This window comes from Fukomys damarensis, unplaced genomic scaffold (genome assembly GCF_012274545.1).
Source record: "Fukomys damarensis isolate Sample0158 unplaced genomic scaffold, DMR_v1.0_HiC HiC_scaffold_37, whole genome shotgun sequence".
Taxonomy (NCBI): Eukaryota; Metazoa; Chordata; class Mammalia; order Rodentia; family Bathyergidae; genus Fukomys; species Fukomys damarensis.
Window position 1 is genome coordinate 36,026,123 of NW_022900949.1, and position 10,726 is coordinate 36,036,848.

At 39.5% G+C, this 10,726-nt stretch overlaps 1 long non-coding RNA gene across 1 annotated transcript in view; it reads left to right on the top strand.

Annotated features, from left to right (window-relative positions):
- The first annotated feature begins 5,032 nt into the window (after positions 1–5,032).
- The window catches only part of LOC117284497, a 35,419-nt gene continuing 29,725 nt past the window's right edge, over positions 5,033–10,726 (top strand). The window contains exon 1 of the long non-coding RNA XR_004515595.1: positions 5,033–5,080. This is a non-coding gene — a long non-coding RNA (uncharacterized LOC117284497). The remainder of the gene's footprint in view (positions 5,081–10,726) is intronic.

Here is a 10,726-nt window from a genome sequence, read left to right on the forward strand (position 1 = left end):
TCTCTGTCCTCAGGCCAATAAATCAGGTTCATCCCCTCCAAGCAACTTGGGAACTCCATGAGAGCCTGGTGCTACAGAGGAACCCAATACTCCTCAGTGCCCTCATCATGCTCCACAGACAGCTTTAAGCCCCACAGGTCAAAGTGAAGTGGTGTTTCTTACTATTCTAATTCACAACTTAATCAGGCCCTGTGAGAGCTCGCAGGGGTAGAAGGGAACACAGTGATACCTTGGTTCATGAATGCTTCTTCTGACAAACCAGTTTATGAACAGAAATGATCAGCAAAACTCGCTTCCATTCAGAAACTCCACATGAAGTGACCAACGTGATCATGGCCATCTTCTGCACACACGTACAAAAGCACCCCTCTTTTCTAGAATCATGGAATGAATTAAGTTTGTGAACCAAGGTATCACAGTACTCTACTGCAGGTCCCCTTTTCAGTTGCAGATGTCTAGGAATGTGCAAAGAACAACTAGGCCAACTAACAGAGGACCCTAGTAAGTTCCCTGATGGGTTTCAAACTTTGACTGTTGTTTTCAATTTATTATGGCAAGATGTCCAATTCATCTTGGCCACTTGCTATACCCCAGATGAAAGACTCAAGAATCCTACAAGAGGCTAGATACTATGCAGATGAGCAACATACTTTGAAATGGGAAGGAAACCACCCTGGAGAGGCTACTCTTCCTTCAACAGAACCAAACTGGGACTATAATGCTAATCATGGACTAGAAATGATGTCTAATGTGCTAGCTGCTCTTACCATGGGGATAAAAAGGTTCATTAAAAGTCTGTTAATTATGATAAAGTGAGTGGGGTCATACAGGGCACAGGAAAATCCAGCTGCCTTCTACAACCAATTAGTAAAAGTCTTTCATAAATATGCCAGTACAGATCCATCTTCCAGGGAGGGAGAGGCGCTCATGGGACATCATATCATCTGTCAGGCAGCTGCAAATATTAAGCATAAGTTGCAAAGAATTGGATGGGGTCACAGACACCTGTGGCACAATTACTGGACACAGCTTTTCTGGGTTCATAAGTCAGAATCTGGAGAAGGGACAAAAGAGAAAGGCTAAGAATATATCTGTCACAGTTGGCAGTGCTTTAAACTCACACAAATAATCTAAGGGAAAAACCCAGGGACAGCTGAGGTTCCTGTTGCAAAGGCAAGAAGACTGGACACTAGGCATGAGATTGCACCCAGCCTCCACCTGCCCCTTGCTCCAAGTGTGAAACAGCTAATGTGCCTGACACATGGCATTAGAAATTTAACTCTCTCTGCTCCCAGAGAGGGACTGAGTTAGCCTTAACTCTCACTTCCTATTCCTGACTGAAGGGGCCTAGGGAACCCTGCAATGAGCTGGCCCACAGACAGTGACATAGAGGAACCCTGGGTGACCCTAGATGTCATGGGTGAGCCAGTTCACTTCCTTCATTCAGGTTTTTTTTTTTAAATCTTGTTGAGTTTATTGGTACATTTTAGGCATACAGTACAGTTACATTCATCATTGGGATCTTGTACCTTTACATGACGGGTCTTGGTTCTCATTTTTCCTCCTTGTCCCTGCCCTCCCTTCACCCCCTCCTCCCTTCCCTATTTACAAATACTTTATTTCCATTTGTTCATTTTCTCATTTTTTTTTCTTTTCCCTTATTCCCTTTCCCCTGCCCTTCCCACTTCCCCTACACCTTTAGCCCTTTTCTTCCTATTTCACATTGTCAGTTATACCATTAGGATCTTATGTACAATTCCCTCTTAACTCTTTCAGACACAGGGGCTACAGGGGCTACAGCAGTGAACAAGCTGGATGATGTCTGTGCTGTTACAGACAGTCAATCACCAGATAAACAAAGAGATAACTGAGTCTATCCTGAGCTGGCCACACCCTGGGCAGCCTTTGTCCCCAGCAGCCTGAAGCAAAACTCTTTGGCTACGGAAGCTGTGTCATGATTGTGACTACAGCCCAGGCACAGGATGTCAGGAACTCAGCATCCTTAAAATTGTTATAGATGCCAACTTCTCAACTTTATTGTCACATTCTTTGCTATACCTCAAAGTGAAACACCCAGTTTCCAACTGCATCAGGGAAATAGACTTTCAATGCTTAGCTTGTTTTTGTATTGAAAAAAAAAATTAACTTCTGGTATTTCACTACCTCAATTTCTTTTTTTATTAGTCCATGGTTGCAGCACATAAGGATCACACTCGTTGTGTGCAGTTGGCACATAATGTAACACATCTTACTTCTTGTTATCACTTTCCCCTTGCTTCCTCTGCTTCCATCTCGTGGACTACTTCTTCTACTTTTTTGTATATGTTTGTAGTACATAGTGGTCATGCTTTCTGTAGGAACTTGGTATATGTACGCAACACACCACAATTAACATTTTTTTAAAAATCCCATATCTGCAGGGTGTGGTGGTGCATGCCTGTAATCCCAGCCCTGGGGAGGCTGAGGCAGGAGGATTGCTGTGAGTTTGAGACCAGCCTGGGCTACCTAGTGAGTTCCAGGTCAGACTCAACTACATAGTGAGACCCTGTCTCAAAAAACCAAAAAAAAAAAAAAAAAAAATCCCATTTCCATCTCCTTCCTCTCCCCTCCCTCTATCTTTAGCATATGTTAAGGATCTGTTTTACCATTGTCTATTGTCTTTTAGTTTGCTCTTTATTTATATTTTGGGTGTCTCACATAAGAAAAGCCATGAGATACTTAATCTTGTACATTTGATTTATTTCATGTAACATTGTGGTTTCAAGGTGTATCCATTTTCCTACATGTGCTCAGGTTTATCTTTCTTTATTGCAGAGTAGTACTCCATTTTGTATAAATACCACATTTTCATCATTCATCTGTTGAATAATATAGGCCATTTCCAAATGTCTTGTTTCTTTACGTTATGAATTAAATGTGTTTATAAGTATTCATCATTCTCAGAAGAAAGTTTAGCAGTCACTCTAATTTTCTCTCAAACTGACCCTGAGAAAGCACTAACCTATTTTCTGTCTCTATAATTTTTTCAGTTTTGAATATTTCTTATAAAAGGAATCATATATAAACCCCCTTATAATCAGTGCATTTGATTGGCCAACCTAATCAGTTTCCATCCTAGACGTATAGACTGATGGGAAAGTGGGTTTTTAGAATCTTGGGGAGATGTGGTTTAGAGCTTAACATCCCTCAAATGCTCATGTGTTCAAATGAGTGGTCGCCAGTGCAGAGTGCTTAAATGTGTGGACTTTAGGAGGGCTCTGACCTGATAAATAGATTAATCTAGTTATAGATTCATAGCTTAATGGGGTATTTGGACATGATGGAATCTGGTTGGGGCCTAGATAGAGGCAGTAGGCCCTTGGAGTATGCTCCTGAGGGACATATTTTGTCACAAGTCTCTCCCCTTCTCTCTAATTTTTAGTAGCCCTGAGGCTACCAGCTCTTTTCCACCACACACTCTGCACCATGATGTTCTTCCTCACCACAGGCCCAGAAATGACAGCCAAGTGACCATGGACTGAAACCTCGGAAACCAGGAGCCAAAACGATTCTTTCCTCATCATTAAATTGATTTTCTTTGGCCTTTTGTCACAATTTCAGGAAGCTGGTTACACAGAAGGCAAGGAAAAAGCTGATAAAATGTAGAATATATTTACTGGTGATGAGAGGTCATGCATGAGAGGTCTTCACTACTGTGGGCCATGGACTCTCAGCAGTTACAGTACTGCATGCTTACCTGTGGTAGTTTTTACTTTAGATATCATCTGGTTGAAAAGTATTCCTCCATTTGGGATATGATAATTTCTCCACCTAAATATCACACAGTTCCCTATATTTGCGAGTTCATGAGTTTATCAGCTATCTGCATTTCTTCTAGAACAGGTGCTGAAATTGCATAGTAAGCTGTCAGGGCTACAGAATGTGATCCACATAGTAATAAACATGAGCAGCCCACTCCTCTTACATTGTTAAACATTCATAATTTGTCTTCATGGAGAAAGAAATGTCATGATGCTATACATTGAATGAGATTTACATGAATTATTTTAAATCTACATCTGACAATGAAAAGAGATTGTTCTTGCCACTTGTTAATGTAAATCTTTAAAATAGTAATTTAATGGGGCTGAATAAAATATGAATTTTGATTTGCCTATTTATTTTTGCATCTAATTTTCCTTAGGTTTAATTTAGTAAAATAAGTCCATTTGCATGTTTCAGGAGTTGTGACACATATATCCACCAAATAACTACTAGCCACAATTAAAATATAAAACATTTGTATAACCACCAAAGTTCCCACATACCTCCTTTTGTCATCTGCACCTCCACAGCCTTAAAAAGTCATTGATATTCTTTCCAGTAATGATTTTTTAAATGATTATTGAGACAGAATTCCCATATAAGAAAATGCATCCATTTTAAGTGGGCAATTTGCTGTAGCCATTGATTTTCCCCAAAGTGTAAGTACTTTCCCTATTCCACCCTTGAATTTCCAGCTATAATTATTAAACTTTAGAAAATTTGCCAATTGTTTGGGTATACAGGGAAATGTGCAATGTTTTCATTGTTTTCTATACCCACAAACTCACACACATAGTGCCTTCATAGATTCTACCTGTAAATTATATAATAATCTTTATCCATAGACCATTCCTGAAGAACTACTGTTATAAAGGCCAAATATAGCAGATATAAAACTATGCTACTGAGTTAGAACTAAGCTCTTAACTGATGTTACATAACCTTAAATCTTGAGGTTCCTGAAACATAAGTATTAATGGTATTCTTAGCTGACCACTGCTATAGAACTATTTTAGAGGTGGTACAGTGTAAATCTTAAGGGAAGGAATGGACAAATGTATGTATACAACAAGTGATTCAATGTTTGATGTGTGTGTGAAAGGGTAGATGCTGTACATGTCATATGTAGTCCAGAGATGTCCACTAATGGCACAATTTTCAGAAAGCTTGTTTGAAGCTATTAACATGTTTTGTGAGTTATTGATCTCTAAATGTCTTTCCAGTTTGGCAAGAGAATCCGATTTTAGAGGACAATGACAACAATCCTCTTCATTCGGTAAGATACTGGCTTAATTATTGCTCAGATCCCTGAGTGTAAAGTTAATAGAATAATTTTTTACAGTATGTTCCTGATTTACATGGGGTTGCTATAAAGTAAAATATGGTGGGGAACAAATCATTATAGCTTTGAAATTTAGAAGACCCTGAAAATTTTTTCACTAAGGACTTCCTGCACAGTTTCTATTTTGCCAGATAAAGAATAGCAATTGTACAGTCAGCAGCCATCACTCAATAATCTGTCAGTTCTTTGTAACAAACATATTGTGAGTTCATTATACACGAAGCATCACTTGAGTCTACACATGTGAAAGAAGGCTCCTACTCTGAAGCTCTTTCTCAAGGCAGAAGAGAGAAATGCATTGAATTCACAATCACAACAGAGTGCTAAGTACAAGAAGAGAAATAAGTCCAGAGTGTCATGGCAGTGGAGGTGAAGAACACTGGATTTATGCTTAAAGGACTAGAAGAACCTTTGCTTGTTTTAATAAGAACTTTTCTAGCATAAAGATTTTTGTTTTTCATAAGAAGTGCAAGCCAGTTAACTTGACAGAGAAAATAGGGTCTGTTTGGTTACATTTCTAAGAAACATCTTATTAAAAGTCACATTATAATTCCTCAATGGAAGAATATAGGTTAATATGCTCGAGAGTTTCAAGATGTTAACCTCAGATTGTTTCCTCCTGCACAGATTTCAATAGAGTATATTCTCTGTTACTCTAAGGGTATTTTTAAGTTTCAAAGAAAACCTAAATCAAAATGGGCGAAATCAAAGCTAAACTCTTTCTTATCCTTTTGTTCACACACCCCCAGTTCCCTCTGCTGTTGGTCCATGAGCTTATAATCATGCTTGGTATATTTATCATGGTTGCCAAAGGTAAACCAAAGCCCAAGAGTGGAACTTCGAGCAACACAATTGTGGAGCCTCCAGGCTCAGCCTCAAAGCAGTCATGTGTTACCATGCCTTTGCTGCACGAACCATTTTTTTTTTCTTCTCAGCCAAGGAGCGATTAATTCCAAGTAAAGACTCACTTGTAATCAATAGTACTTCTCACAATTGTGGAGCCTCCAGGCTCAGCCTCAAAGCAGTCATGTGTTACCATGCCTTTGCTGCACAAACCATTTTTTTTTTTCTTCTCAGCCAATGAGCTATTAATTCCAAGTAAAGACTCACTTGTAATCAATAGTACTTTGCACAGTGAAAAATAGGTTTCATAATTAATTGATTGTGTGATATCTGATTCTCAATATAAAACCTTGTTGTATTGGAGAAAAGCTTAAAGTTTGGTCTTTGGTGTGATTAGAGCATATGAAATACATTTGGGGGCATGCTCAGATCTTTATGTGTTGTGCTAAGGGATGTTTCTTTGGAAAGCAAAACAAGGTGATCTCTTGATGAAGCTCAGGGAGGTCTGAGAACTAGACATGAATTCAGAAAAAGCTTCCTGGCAGCTGTGCGAACACAGATGGATATGATAAGAAGTGATGAGAAAACAACAACAACAACAACAACAACACTGAAGAAGCCATTAGGGTAATAAAGATCCAAAGTAAAGAAGTAAGAAAGCAAAGGAAGGAATGATTTAGAGCAATGAGAACATAGCCCAGGTTTACTTAGTAACAAATTTGATGTGCGTGTACATAGGTGTGTGTGTGCATGCGTGCGTGTGTGTTATGTATGTGTGTGTGTGTGTGTGTTTATGATTGTATGGGGGCATCTCTATTAATTTCTACCTTTCAGATTTAGGGCCACCATGTAAAATGAAAAAGACAGGAGGAGGAGATGCAGGATCAGGTAGTTCTGAGGGGGAAGGTAGGAAAAATGATGCCTCATTCATGGATTTTAGTACAGTATATAAGGTGCCAATGGCAAACTCTCAGCAGGTATGAGAATTATGTGAAACTATGAGAATTATGTGAAAGATACAGGACTTCAGAAAACAGAATCTTAAAATCTTTATAAAAGTAAAACCTACATATAGTATGACTCATTACGCACCACGGCTCAAAAGAAACACCTTGCTAGCTGTGTGCATGATCAATGTCTTGTCTCCCAGCTCCGAAGCCACCCTTCACCACCTGCTCCTCATTAATGGGACCTTTCAACCCTTTCCCTTTGCAACTAGATGACATAAGTTGGTCCCAGTAGTGGGCAGTGAAGGGCGCTGGAGGAGGAAGAGATTTCTCTTCTGAGAAGAGTCCTGGGTGCTCCTTCTGCCGCTCCTGCAGGATGGGTGCAAAGTGTGGCTGGTTCCAAAGCCAGACTCTCGCATCATCCATGGCTTTGTGCCAGCCAGGACAACTGTGTCCTCACATCCCTTGTTGGGTAGCAAGTTCTCCCATTCTAGGACTGGCTTCCTCTGACACCTCGGAGGGTGGTTTCCTGGCCAGCTCTACCTGACAGATTGCCAGAAAATTCTTCAGCCTGGCTCCCTGGTGAGTTCTCTGTCACTTGGAGAGTCCCTGCTGTCCCCTCTCCAGAAAAGCCTTGCTCTCGCCTCTGGAGTACGGTCTTTCCCATCTCTCCAGCTCTGCTCTAATCTATGGTTTCTCCAGAGTTGTCTTCTATCCTCACTGTACACTTCTATCCTCACTATACTTGGTTACTTCAACCTGCTGGTAGAGTTAATGGCGTTTCAAAATTAGTTTTCCATGCTTGAGTCCCTGGGGTGCTTCTTTTACTGGGTGGGCTCCAACTGACTCAGTCATCTTTTTGCCTTCATGAGCTTAAGTCACTTGGCTTTTGCACAGGTGACAATATATAAGCCGGCAGTTACATTTTACTATTTCTCAATTCAGTTTTTAAAAATAGTTTTCCTGTCACCAAGTAATTTTTCAATAAAGTTAAACGTTTATAGATATCACTCTAAGATCAGTGATGACTCTATCTCCACACCACCAAGGCCACATCCAATCCCACCTCTCTTCTTTTTTTCCTCTTGGTTTTTTGAGATGAGGTCTCTCTATGTAGTAGCTATGTAGCTGGCCTTGAACTCACTGTGTTGCTCAGGCTGGTCTCCAAGTTGAGGTGATCTTCCTGCCTCAGCCTCCTGAGTTCTGGAATTACAGGTGTATACCATTGAACCCAACTCCTGTCTCCCTCCTACGCTCCCACTCCCCACCCCTTGCCAAGATCATCATCTTTCTCAGTTTTTCTACTGGTGACCCAGAAACTTCACTCTACATACCAAACCCCATCTCTATCCCAGAACCTGGAAAAAAATATTTGTTTTTCTGTTTACCAGTCTTGTAAGGTGAAGAAATCATCATTCACATCCTTTACCTTTTCTTTCCCCTTTCCATTCCTTATGTGGATTAATACAGCTTTTGCTTTCTTAAAATTATTTTTAATTGGATAAAATTTAAAATTTATACCCTACTGTTCAGATTAGAATGAATTGTATATAAGTAAGCTGTTTACATTATAAATCAATAAGTAGCATTTAGAGTGTTTCTTTTTTATTTAAATTGACACATAATTGTACAAATTTACAGGGTACAATGTGTGGTTTGGGCACTTGTACATATTGTGTAATGGTCAAATAAAGGTAATCAACATATCTACCACTTCAAACATTTACACTTCTTTGTAGTGAAACATTGAAAATCTTGTTATTTTGAAGTAAGTATTTGCTAACTAGAATTGCCTGGGTGAGCAATAGAACACTATGCATAGCCTTTCAGGTCTTAGAGATTTTTCTTTGTGACTCATGTTATGCATGTGATTATATTTCCTTCTCTAAGTTTACAAAGTCAGAATCCAGTGTCATTCAAAGGAACATAAACCTAATATCAAATTCAAGACAACTCTCTTTGACTCATTTACTCAAACACATGTCACATTTTAGTTTGCTTTAAAGTTAAGCTGCTTTTCTCTACGGCTATTGTTGTTTTCTAAAATCTCCTGTAAGTGCTAATTTAGCTCATATTCCTTACTTGCATGATAGTCTTTAGTTTTGTAAGCTCTCATTCATCCTATGGGTTATATTGAATTTCCTCCCTATTCTCTTTCTCCCAGAGAACGCCCTCTTAGAGTTTTCAATTCTCCTTTCAATTTAAGCTCTTTGTGTTTTGTATTCATGGAAATAGAAAATATTCTTAGAAATATTAACTGCTTTTCCACCCAAGTGCTAATTTCTTTAGTCATGGTTAACTTCTTTGCTTTGTTGAGACAAATCCCTGAACCACTTTCTGAGTAAATTTTTGAAGTTCTTACATGCAGGAGAACACCTATATTTTGTCCTTGTATTTCATTATTTTGCTAAGGAGAGTATACTCAGTTAACATTTTTTTCTATAGAGCTTTGAAACCACTAAGCTTTGTGTTCCAACACCCAGCATTATTCATGAGAAGACTAATGCTCTATATTCTTTTTAAAATTTTTGGTTTCACAACCACTTGAAAGTCTGACAAAGCAGAGGCAAAGCAATGTGACTGCTTCGCTTTTTGCTCTTCTTGGAAGTTAGTTGCCCTTTTATTCTGTGCTGTGTCCTAGTAATCACTCTCCCTCTGTCTTCTGTCTCCCATGACTTTGTTAAAATAGCTTGTGTATGTTGACCCCAGTACTTGGAATTCTCCATTTGTCTGTCCAGATCTGGGTCTTAATGAGCTATAGTAACATTTCTTTGCCTTCTGGTGTCCAATTGGCTTTGGAAAATGGAAGGCATTAACAGGGTATTGGGAGGTGAAAGACAGAATCGTGCATTATTTTTTTGAAAACTCCCTGTGTGACTGTGGCTAAATTTCTGTCCAACAGATGACAGCTTCTTCTTGGTTTAAGGAATACTGCTGGTTCTCAGAACTCCTTCCTCTTCTTGGCCCCTCAGGCACAGGGATTGTAGTTGCTTCCCATTGTTTTTAGTCTCAAGGGGTATCCTTATTCCTTGTTGGGCTCCCACAGTCCTAATCATGCATTTGTACCAATGTATATATTGAGCTCTCTTTGACACTTACTTTGGGTGAACTAGTTAGTGGCTATACTGGACTACTATAGTCTCCCACATCATTTTCTTCTTGGTGGTTGAACGTACATATTGGGAAAAAATATTGTGCATGAAAATACAAATGAATTAGAATCAGAACACAAGAGAGCAAGAATGTAGATGGTGACTGGAGTTTAGATAAGGGTATGCCTGTCCCAGTGTCTTAGCGCACTTAGGCTGCTATAATGAAACACTTTAGAAGGAAAATTTATGAGCAAGAGAAATCAGTTACTCACAGCTCTGGGGTCCAGGAAGTCTAAAATCAAGACACCAGCAGATTCTGCATCTGGTGAGGCTCTGTGCTTCACAGATGGTGCCTTCCATGCCTGCTGCATTTGAAGAAGCAGACAGGCTCCTTCACGCTCAGTTACAAGGGCCCTCGTTCTCTTCATGAAGGTAGGGCCCTTGTGACCCATTCACCTCCTCCTCCTCCTCCTTCTCCTCCTTCTTCTTTTTTGGTACTGGGGATCAAACTTGGGACCTTGTGCTTTTAAGGCAGGCTGCAGAACCACTGAGCTAAATCCCCTGCCCTTCTAAGGCACCACATTTCAGTTATAGCATTTTGGGAATCAGGTAGTGACATTTGAATGTTGGAAAGGACACAGTTGTTTGGATTATAACAACAAGAATATGTTAGGAGCATATATATATACATATATATA